The sequence below is a fragment of the Schistocerca serialis genome, chromosome 4, assembly GCF_023864345.2.
Source record: "Schistocerca serialis cubense isolate TAMUIC-IGC-003099 chromosome 4, iqSchSeri2.2, whole genome shotgun sequence".
In the NCBI taxonomy this organism is placed as follows: Eukaryota; Metazoa; Arthropoda; class Insecta; order Orthoptera; family Acrididae; genus Schistocerca; species Schistocerca serialis.
This window is the reverse complement of record NC_064641.1, coordinates 554,913,548-554,925,613: the sequence shown is the minus strand read 5'-3', so window position 1 is coordinate 554,925,613 and position 12,066 is coordinate 554,913,548.

Here is a 12,066-nt window from a genome sequence, read left to right as displayed (position 1 = left end):
AGAATTGGCAAGATCTCCTCCTCTTTTACGTTTGGGCATTGTGTAACATGTAAATAAACTCAACTTTTGAGTAACAAATACACTAATTACAATTTACACACTTTATTCTCGATTTATATTCAGTCACTGCATCACTTTGACTATTCACACTTCACTGTTTGCTTTTATTCACGCACTGCACTACTTTTCAGTTCCTCCCTTCGACACTGATAAGAATGTGACGTTTGAACACACTGGTCTTGCTTTGTATACCTCTACTAATGGGCAGCCCTACCAGTGGTGAATTCCAGAACATACCAAAAAGGATTCGAATGGTCCACAATGTTCCAGAACATTCCACAACATTCGAGAGTGTTCTGGAATGTTCCACAATGACCTGGGATGTTCCTGAACATTCAGGAATCTTCCCAAATGCTCTAGACTATTCCCAAACATTCCAAAACATCCCCAATCATTGTGGAACATTCTGGGGTGTTGTGGAATGCTCTCGAATGTGCTGGAATGTTCTAGAAATTGTTAGAGGGCGGAAATTCCTAGCCCTTATATCTTCCAAAGCACGCCCTTCGGATTATAATGGGAGCATGTTTCACGGATGAAGGGTAGACAGATACCACACCATGTAACTCTCTTGATCGTACCAGGACTCGTAACTGAGTTTTAGTGACAAGCACGTTGTACATTTACCTTTATAATATATGTTTTGTGTAATCTTAAGTTTGCCCATAAAATAATGTTAACTCCAATTTCTAGGTTTGCTCACATCTCGTACCTGTCGTAGTTATGATAAAATAACGTTAACTTCAATTTCTAGGTTTGCTCATATCTCGTACCTGTGCCGGAACCGTCTCCTCTTGTGACAGGACCGTCCACACGAAACAGTCTTTCAACACAGACGTCTGTGCACGTAGCAACTGCTTAGACAAATCATTTCTTGTGGATAGGAAATTTGTGCATATTTAAGTTGTACGCAGACCTGGAAGTTGGACGCTTGAGTAAAACTGTGGACCTCTGTGGCCACCAACCACTTCTACACAGACGAATTGTAGTGCATGGACTGGATTTCACCGAAAATCTGGCAAGCGAAATGCGTTTGAGTTGGTGGCTTTTTTTAGTCCAGTGTTTCTCGTCTGTAAGTGCACAATGAATTTTACGATGGCAGATCAACTTCAGTGGTCTAGAAAGTTCATTGCTGAAATAATTGAAATATGTAGGAGTCAAACATGTTTGTGGGAGATTAAGAGCAAGGAACACAACGATCGAGATAAGAGGGTAGCTGTTTATAATGTTTCTAACAGAAAAATTATGAGTGGTTTACCATACTGCAAACGGGAAACGGTAACAAAAAAATCATTGCAGACTGTTTAACGTATAAATCCAATCAACGTAAATATATTGTAATATAATGTGTGTTTCATAACAAAAATGAATTACAAGGGAACTGTAGAATTCACTGCTACAATGCTAGAAATAAAACTTTCCAGACAGGCTATGCATTGATATCTTAGTTTCAAAATGGAGTTTCTTTACTTTGGTGCAAAAGTTAATAACAGGGCACTGGCAGACTCCAGATACTGAACTGAAAATCCTGACTCAGAAACAAACTAAACTTTGGATCATTGGCCACACATATAATTTCTTAGAATATACTGAGTTGCAAACCCATCTAAAGCTGTAAAAATATTATCTGCCTCTTGTTGTTGTGATCTTCAGTCCAGAGACTGGTTTGATGCAGCTCTCCATGCTACTCTATCTTGTGCAAGCTTCTTCATCACCCAGTACCTACTGCAATCTACATCCTACTGAATCTGCTTAGTGTATTCATCTCTTGGTCTCCGTCTACGATTTTTGCCCTTCACGCTGCCCTCCAATACTAAATTAGTGATCCTTTGATGCCTCAGGACATGTCCTACCAACCGATCCCTTCTTCTAGTCAAGGTGTGCAACAGATTTCTCTTCTCTCCAATTCTATTCAATACCTCCTCATTAGTTATGTCATCTACACATCTAATCTTCAGCATTCTTCTGTAGCACCACATTTCAAAAGCTTCTATTCTCTTCTAGGCTATACTATTTATCATCCACGTTTCATTTCCATACATGGCTACACTCCATACAAGTACTTATCGCAATTGATTTACTATAGAACTGAGATATTTTACTTCCCTTCAAGAAATACACCTTCACAAGCCGGTAAATGACTTCACACGCGTTTGCTATGATTTCACTCAATGTTTGTTTTGAATCTACAGTAGATAATTCTAGATTCCTCTATATTTCTCCTGTTGCCAGGGCTCTTAACTCTGAGCCGTTCATACAGAGATATTGCTCTCTTCACGCAAGTATTTTTCCACATTACAGCAGGAGTTATGAGTGTCAGAAGATAAGTGAGGCAACTAGTCTTGAAACTGTCCACGTCACAAAGTTTACAAAAATAAGTTAAAGTTGATGACATAAAGTAGAAGTATATCACTATCAGGTGAAACAAGAATATGTTTCAAAATTGGTCTTGTCTTCATGTTACAGAGCACTGATTTCTTGGTCATGGAAAAGAATATGCCAAGTCTTAGACTGAATTCACAACTAGCCATGTCAAAGAAAGAGCAATAATCTTCAAGTCACAGCACTTTTGTCTGTAATCAGGTGTTGTTAGATTATACAAGAATGTGTAATAGTGTTAGGTTTGTATCTGTTCTTGGGCGCCATGACCAACCTCATTTGAACTCTTCTGTGAAGAGAGTTAATTTCTAGTTGGAATGGCTGCTTATGCCGGGTACAGGGTTACACATTGGTGTGGTTCCTGTTGGTTCTCTCAATAAGAGGGATTATACTAGGCATGGCCTTCACCTCAACAGGAAAGGGAAGGATAAACTGGCTGGGAAAACAGCAGGAAAGTTTAAGCGGGCAGGCACTGTCATGAGTGATAAAATACCAGTGGTTATAGGGATCCGAAAGGACTCTTTTTTAGGGTAGAGAGGACAGAAATAAACCAAATTTTAAGAGAGGTTAGGACTGAGACAAACCTTCAGTTTGAGAAAGAATCCAAAAAACTTAATTCTAGCTTATTACATCAGTGTAAACAGCTATTGGTTGAGAATTTTCAACAGTCAGCAGATATTTCAACTCTGCCCAATTTTAGCTCAGTCAATGTGAAATGTCAGCTATCTTTATTGCATCAAAATATTCAAGGACTGAGAAATAAAATTAATGAATTAATTATCTGCATCGAGGAATTAGAGTCTTCAAACACAGCTGACATAATCTAGGCCTTAGCAACTACAACCTAGGAAATTGTTCTTCAGATCGCACTCGTAGGAGCAGCAATACTAATGTCGTGGGAATCGACCGCCCAAACGATGCATCAGTTCAAACCGTCTGAGTCAATGTTCAAATTGATCAGCCTCAGAAAATTCCCAAGGGAGCAGGAAAGACAACCTACATTGAAGTTAAGTCACTCCAATGCAAGGAAGGAACTTTGTTATTAATTGAGCGATCCGACAAAAGTTAGTTACTGGATACAATGCATTGTTATGTTGCTAGAAGTTTAGGTGTCGCTACAATGGTAATACATAATGTCGCCAAAGTCCTGGTTACAATAACAAATTGAGCAATGAGGATGTTGTTTTGCCATGAGGAACAAAAGTTGCTGGAGTGTCGAACGTAAGTAAAAGTGACGTAATACAGATTCCAGATGAGGTAACAAATGCTGCAGTTATAAACACAGATTTTTGTAACACTACTGCAAAACTGCAACGAGGAGACGAAGTTAATAATGAAATAAAGCGCAAGATTTGGAAGAAGATAGAACATTTGACAGCTGATGAACATAAGATTTTAGTGCCTGTTTTGTTGGAGTATGCAGATTTATTCCGAGAACGTGTAAATTTACCTGTCACTCATTTCGTTCAGCATCGTATTCATACAGGAAATGCAGCCCCAATCACATAGAAACCTTACCGAATTTCATTTAGTCAAAGAGAGTTGGTAGAAGACATGGTTAAAGAACAATTAGAAGTGAGGATTATAAAACCAAGAGATCCTTCAGACCCACTGTGGTATTCGCCTGTTGTAACTGAAAAGAAGAAATCAATTTCTGGAGAACCACAGTTCCGTTTTTGTGTTGATTACTAATCTTTGAATGCTGTGACCACACCCGACATTTACCCCTTACCGAATTTAGTGGAAACCTTGGATTACTTGGGCAGATGTCGAATTTTTTCAGTATGTGATTTAAAAAGTTTTTATCACCAGTTAACAGTGCATCCAGATGACCAATCAAAAACTACATTTGTAACAGCAACAGGAGAATACAAGTATCTTCGTATGCCGTTTGGACTTCATAATGCTCTAGCTACATTTCAACGCCTGATGGATTCAGTTTTACGAGGGCTCACCCCAACACAAGCACTTGTTTACCTTGATGATGTAATTATTTTTGGTGAAAACATGAAGCAGCATACTGAGAGACTACAAGCTGTTTTTGAGCGTATAAGAAGAGCAAACCTGTCTTTATCAATAGATAAATGTCATTTTGCCCAAAGTAATGTTAACTATCTTGGTCATGTTATAACCAGTGAAGGTGTTCGGCCTGATCCACAATTAATTGAAGATGTAAAGAATTTTCCTGAACCACAAAATTTGAAAGAACTACAATCATTCTTAGGATTGTCAAATTTCTACAGATGATTTAGAGCCGGTTATGTGAATATAGCACGTCCAATGACACAGCTACTGATGAAAGAAGCCACATTTAATTGGTCAACAGATTGCAAAAAGGCAATGGAAGAACTTAAAACTGCTCTAACAACAGCCCCAACATTAGCCTATCCGCATTTCAGTAAACCTTTTATTCTTTCAACAGATGCATCCGATTTTGCCATAGGTGCAATCTTGTCTCAAGAAGTTGATAGTCATGAGCATCCAATCTCATTTGCTTCAAGACAATTAAACAAAGCGGAATGTAATTATACTACTGCTGAGATGGAGCTTTGTGCTTTGATTTTTGGTGTAACACATAACAGATGTTTCTTAATGGGAAGCGAATTTACAGTTATTACAGATCATGCCACACTTAAATGGTTATTGAGCTTAAAGGATACAAGTTCCAGATTAACAAGATGGGCATTAAGATTGAGTGAGTACCAGTTTAAGGTTATTCACCGACCTGGTAAACAACATGTGAATGCTGTTGCAATGAGTCGAAAAGTCAATGTTTGTGTTACAATAAATCGAGAAGAAGAGTTAAAGGCAGCTCAAGAAGAAGATACACAACGAAAATTATGGAAAAATGAACAACGTTTTGTCGAAATAGATGGATTATTGCACAAAATCACTAGTAAAGGAAACTGCCTAGTTATACCAGAAAGCGTGAAAGAGCAAATCATGAGAGAACAACACGATTCTTTATTATCAGGACATTGCGATAAAAAAAGCAACAAACATTAAAATAGCTCAAATGTTTTGGTGGCCGAGCCGCAAAGCTGACGTTTTCGAGTTTGTTTCGTAATGTGATTCCTGTAACAGACGGAATAATGTAGGAAAAAGTAGAGCACCATTGCAAGAACTGCCAGAAACAAGTGAACCATTTGAACGAGTAGGACTAGATGTTGTAGGACCATTGCCTAAGACTAAAGATGGAAACAAATACATATTGCCAATGTTAGATCATTTCTCTAGATACCTTCTCATGGTATCAATACCTGATCAGAGCGCTGAGACCATAGCTAAAGTTTTTGTAAAAGAATGGATTCTTAAGTTTGGATCATCATTAAGTATAATTAGTGATCAAGGAACGAATTCTAGGAGTGAATTACTTAAACAGACTTGTAAGTTTGTACAAATAACTCAGTTAAGGACTACACCAGCTCACCCTGAAAGAAATGGAAGAGTCGAGTGAGTCTACAGAACAATTATTAAAATGGTTAGCCATTATGTGAACAGCAAACACGACAATTGGGATGTCTGTTTACCGTACTTGGTAAGTTGTTACAATGCCAAAATGCACAGCTCAACTAGTCTAAGTCCATATGAGATCGTCTATAGAAGAAGAATGCATTCACCCTTGGACTTTGCACGATCGACTCCCGGAATCAGCAATGAACATGTAAGGGATCTAGCACGCAAGCCAAAGGAAGCATGGAAGGGAGTGAAACAGCAGAATAATCAATCCTTTCTTCAGCAAGCAAGACAACATGACCGCCAAGCAGCAGTGCCACATTATCGAGTTGGAGATCTTGCGTATCTGAGCAATGTGATGTTAAAGAAGATTCAAGTCAAAAAGTTTAAGAAGTTTTGGAAAGGACCATATCCAATCTTGGAGGTGTTGTCGCCAGTCACTCTTAAGCTTCAACTGCCCTTTCATTCGATTGTTGTTCATGTCAATCGTGTAAAGCCATTTCTGGGTAAATTTCCTGTAGTATCACAAGACGATGAGGACCGACCGAGAGGCAGACTTGCTGTTCTCAAACCCAGGAAGCGAGAATCGCGAGGTCATAGTCCAGACTTCGAGGCTGAGGCATCGCCACATTCTGAGCGATCCTGTTCCAGACACCCCTACAATCTGCGTAAACGTGTGTAGTGTGAGACAGTACAATGCGTGTGTTTATTTCAGCCATGTGCTTATGTGAATGTGTTGTGGAAATTTAGTATTGAAGCTATTGCACGAGTGAACAAGTGAAACTAAACCTTTTATTCCACAGGTTACCACAAGAAATTCATTTATTTTATGTACATTGTTAACTCTAGTATTTAGAACTAATTAACCATGTTCATTTTTTTCTAATACTTGCTATGATAGTGTATTCTACTAATGTTGCAATAATAGTACCACAGAGCACAGGTATTTTGTTTGAACCACGATCAGACATGGTAGTTTCAACAAGTAATACAAAACTTGTTCTCAAGTACAATCTGAGTGAAATCTAGCAACAGTTCAATTCTGTAAAGAAGCAAATTGATCTCATTCGTTCAGTTAAGGGTAATGATACAATTTTGGAAATGGGTACATCTTGGTATAATAACTGGCTTACAGACAAAATGCAGGTAGAGTCTACATTTGCTAATTATGAGCAATAGATTTACTGTTTTTAAAGCTTTTGCCACACAAAACTTTAATTAGATATAAATGTGCCTGATTTGATTTTGGAGGGAGTATCCTTCGCACTGTATTTGCTACTTTAACTAGTCGAGATCTACTGGAAGTTAAAGGCAAAATATTAGCACTTGAATAACAGTCCAGTACAGATTCAACTAACCTCTATAATGAAATTATCATATTAAAGAATCTGCAAAAAACCATTACTAACCACACAGTTTTCGTTGAACAGATTGTAAAGCAATGTATCTCATATTTCCACATACTTTGTAATGAAACGAATGCAAATATCCAAGAACCATTCCAAGGATTAAATGCTGTGCGTGCACACTTAGATTGAAGCACTCTTTTGTTAAGGATTACTGATAGTTTATCAAATTGTAGAACTGATGCCCTTAACTTAAGAACAGCCTTAGAAAGAAGTTCAAATGATTGTTTGAGCAGTGTACTACTACATCCAAAACAATTTTTACAGATCCTACTATCAACTGAACGAAAGATAGATGGACCATATACTATGATTTACCCTGTTAACTCTTACAATTTATATGCTTACTATAAGTTAACCACCACACACTGCTTAATGACTGAAGACGAATTAACTGTTATTGTTTCTATTCTCACAGCTAGATCAAAGCATAATTTTGAAATGTATAAGAATTATAATTACCCTGTAAAATGGAGACAGGCAAATATTCTTGTAAAGTATGTACTGAATGATTATCTACTGATCAGCAAGGATCGAAGATATTTTGTGTCCCTAAATGAAAATGATTTGCATATGTGTAAATGTAGTCATAAGTTAATTTGCCCTGATCAGCAGTATTCTTAGACAGTAGAGTGTACAGCTGTGAGAAATAATTGTTTATGAATCATCCCCCAAGAGATGACTGACCTAGAATTTTAACGCATCTTTATCATTCATTTCTTACACAATGTCCTGAAGGTATAATTTTCTTATTTAACTCCACACTTGTTGTCACATTTACATGTAAAACTATGATAAGCCTGAGCTACCTTTTACACTAAAATTGAACAATAGTGGATTAATCTTGAATGTCACACACTGTGATTTATCATGTGAGCTATTTGATATGCCTAGTGTGTTGTCAAACACATTTCATGCAACTGGACATTTGCATTTAACTAGAATGTTATCTGTTTATTACAATGATTCATAGATACTAACATATGGAAAGCATTCCTTATCAAGTTTTTCTGAAGACAATAATTTAATTAAGGACATCCATGAAAATGTAATCTCTTCAAATAATGAGTTAAATTTCATTGAAGCAGCAAACAGAATTAGGTCCTTCGATTCATCCACTAATGTTAATGCACACTTGATTGTCAGTATTGTGTTTTTATTGCTTTTATTAATTTATCTCTTGTCATCAGCATTTGTCATGTATGATATTGTCATCTTGAATGCACGCTTCTCTGTACCAGACGTTACTGTGTCTACAAATGAAATACACGTTGCCATGCCTTCTGATGCCACAAATGGCGAAATAGATTCATAGCACCCAGGAGGTCGTTTTGAGCCACCTACATTAACACGCACTCATGCTGGAATGCTGACAATTTGCTTGGTCAGTAGACGCACGTCTGGCAGCACTGCAACGGTGAGTACATGAGTGGCCACCATCCGCAGCGTTACTTAGCTCACCATGGAGCCTTTCAATGTGACCGTAATTAGCCAGTGTTAGGAAGTCAGACACAGTAATGATGGAAGTGTGTGTGTGTGTGCTTTATAATACGCCTTTGTTAATAAAACTTTTTAAACTAACTTCTCGTGTGAGCATATTGCTGTACCTCAAGGACCCACCACTTATAAATCCTGACAGAATATTCGTGCAATCATCATTGGGGCAACAATACAAACAACCCCCCTTATAAAATCTTATATCTCTCGCAGGAAACAAAGGGTTTTATTAGGAAAGAGACATGTATTTGACTATCAGGAATCGTCCAGCTGGTAATTAATTACATGTGGGGTCCCACAAGGTTCCATTTTAGGGCCCTTACTTTTTCTTGTGTATACCAATGACCTTTCATCAATAACATTACCAGATGCTAAGTTCGTTTTGTTTGCCGATGATACAAACATTGAAATAAATAGCATATCAAGTGTAGTCTTAGTAAGATCGGCTAATAAAATGTTTGTGGACATTAATCACTGATTCCTATCCAATTCTTTTCACTAAACTTTGAAAAAACACACTACATGCAGTTCAGAACTTGTAAGGGGTGTCCCACAAGTGTATGCCTAAAATACGATGACAAGCTGATAGAAGAAGTGGACAGTGTTAAAATCTTGGGATTACAGTTTGATAATAAATTCAACTGGGATAAGCACACCACAGAACTGCTGAAGCATCTTAACAAATCTCTATTTGCAATGTGAATTGTGTCGGACATAGGGGATATAAAAAAATAAAAAGCTGGTGTACTATGCCTACTTTCATTCCATAATGTCATATGGGATTATTTTTTGGGGTAATTCATCAAGCCAAGCTAAAGTTTTCTGGGCACAAAAACGTGCAGTAAGAGTTATATATGGTGTGAAATCAAGAACATCCTACAGAAGCCTGTCTAGGGAACTAGGTATACTAACTACTACTTCCCAATATATTTATTCCTTAATGAAATTAGTCATTAAAAATATATCACCTTTTCAAAGCAACAGCTCAATTCATGGAATCAATACTAGAAATAAGAATAATCTTCACAAGGATTTAAAGTCACTTACTCTTGTACAAAAAGCTGCACATTATTCAATAATTTGCCAGCAGCCATAAAAAGCTTAACAACCAATAAAATTCAGTTTAAGAGAAGCCTAAAGGATTTGATGGTGGCGAACTCCTTCTACTTCATTAATGAATTTCTCAGTAGAACCAACTGATTTCTGTATATAAATAAAGTACAATATAACTTCTGCACAATTTCAGTGCAGTAATGTGTTCATTGTTAATAAGTGCGTGTTTGTGTGTATGTGTGTATGTGTGTGTGTGTGTGTGTGTGTGTGTGTGTGTGTGTGTGTGTGTGTAAGTACAACGTAACTTCTGCATCATTTCATTGGAGTAATGTGTTCATTGTAAATAAGTATTATAGTAGTTCTACTACATGTTTATTAGCTTATAAATAAAAAAACTTTTTTTATGTTAGATTCAGTGCATTAGTGTTTGTAACACGATTCTTTCATATTGTGTTCATTAAAAAAATGACGATCGTTCCACTTGGGACCTGTGGAATGGTAGGAGGCGTGTTTTTTAAGTAAGTACCGTTCTGAAATTTAAAAAAAAGACGTGATAGTACATCTCAATAAGTTTATTTTTACATGAAAGCCTGTACCTTAATCTACGCACTGACGCCATTACAGTCTCATTCTTCCTTGTTTACGTTGTGTACTGGGTGTTTAAGATGCCTCTGTTAATAGTGAGTCCCGCCGACTGTGAAGTACGGGCTGCTATTAAGATTTCTTAGTGTTAAAGCCCTAAGAGCGATCGATATTCATCGTTGAGATCTGTGCAGTTTACGGAGAAAACATTATGAGTAATGGAATGGTAAGAAAGTGGGTGAGAGCATTTAAAGATGGCCACACAAATGTGCATGATGAACAATGGAGTGGCGTCCTTCAGTCGTTAATGAGAGTTTGGTGCAGGAATTGGACAATAAGGTGAGAGAAAACAGACGTTTTACGATTTCCTCCTTGCAGGATGACTTTCCTAATGTTTCTTGTAGTGTTTTGTATGGCATTGTGACCGAGCACTTGAAGTACGGAAAATTGTGTGCACGTTCGGTACCGAAAATGTTAATGGATGTGCACAAAACCAAACGTTTAGACAGTGCATTGACTTTCCTTGAGCGGTACCACAACGATGGTGATGATTTCTTAAGCCAAATTGTTATGGGCGAAGAAACATGGGTGGCCTACATCACACCAGAATCAAAGCAACAGTCCATGGAAGTTGAGAAAGGGCATCCTTTTACTGCAAGATAGTGCTCGTCTGCATGTGGCGAATCATACCAAAGCTCTCATTATCGATGGGAAACTCTAGATCATCCTCTGTACAGCTCCAATCTTGCGCCCAGTGACTACCATCTGTTATTGCACTTGAAGAAACACTTGGGCGATCAGCGTCATCAAGACGAAGTCAAAATAGTGGTGATGCAGTGGTTGACAAGTCAGGCGGCAGACTTCAATAAGGAGAGTATTTAAAAACTGGTACAACGTTATGACAAGTGCCTCAATATAGACGGAAATTATGTAGAAAAGTAGATTAAGGTACAGGCTTTCATGTAAAAATAAAATTATTGAGATATGTTAGCATGTCTTTTTTCAATTTCAAAACGGTATTTACTTAAAAAACGCGCCTTGTACATTAGCTTATTCGTTTGAGTTATAAATGTTTGTCATGTATTATTGTTTATCTGACATATTCTACACCCTGTAGGACCTCCTCACTAAGGATCAATTGGAATGAAAGTAAATCTAATCTAATCTAATCTGTGACCATATCAGTAGGCAAATTATTTCCTCACACTGTGTATTCTTTGAAGTCATAATATTTCATTTGTAGGTTGGTGACACCAATCTCTCATACTAGTTTCTGTGTTCAGATAGTGTTTCTGGCATATTCCTTGGCCTCAGTAAAGCTTTGGATTTATATGAAGTGATATACTGTTGCAGAAATTAAACTATTATGGAACACAAGAGATACCAAACAGGTGGATCCTTACCTCTACAATCGTCAACAGACAACTCAAGTAAAATAAAAAAAGGAGAAAACCACACAAAATTTATAATTCTTATAGTAATGAAAAAAGTCAGATATGGAGTCCCTTAAGCGTCAGTTTTTAGGCACATTCTTTTCATTGTTTATCTTTATGATCCAGCAGAAAAAGTGACCAATGGGACACAGTACTTGTTGCAAATGTCACAGATATCGTAATTAAATCGTGTGATGAAGACA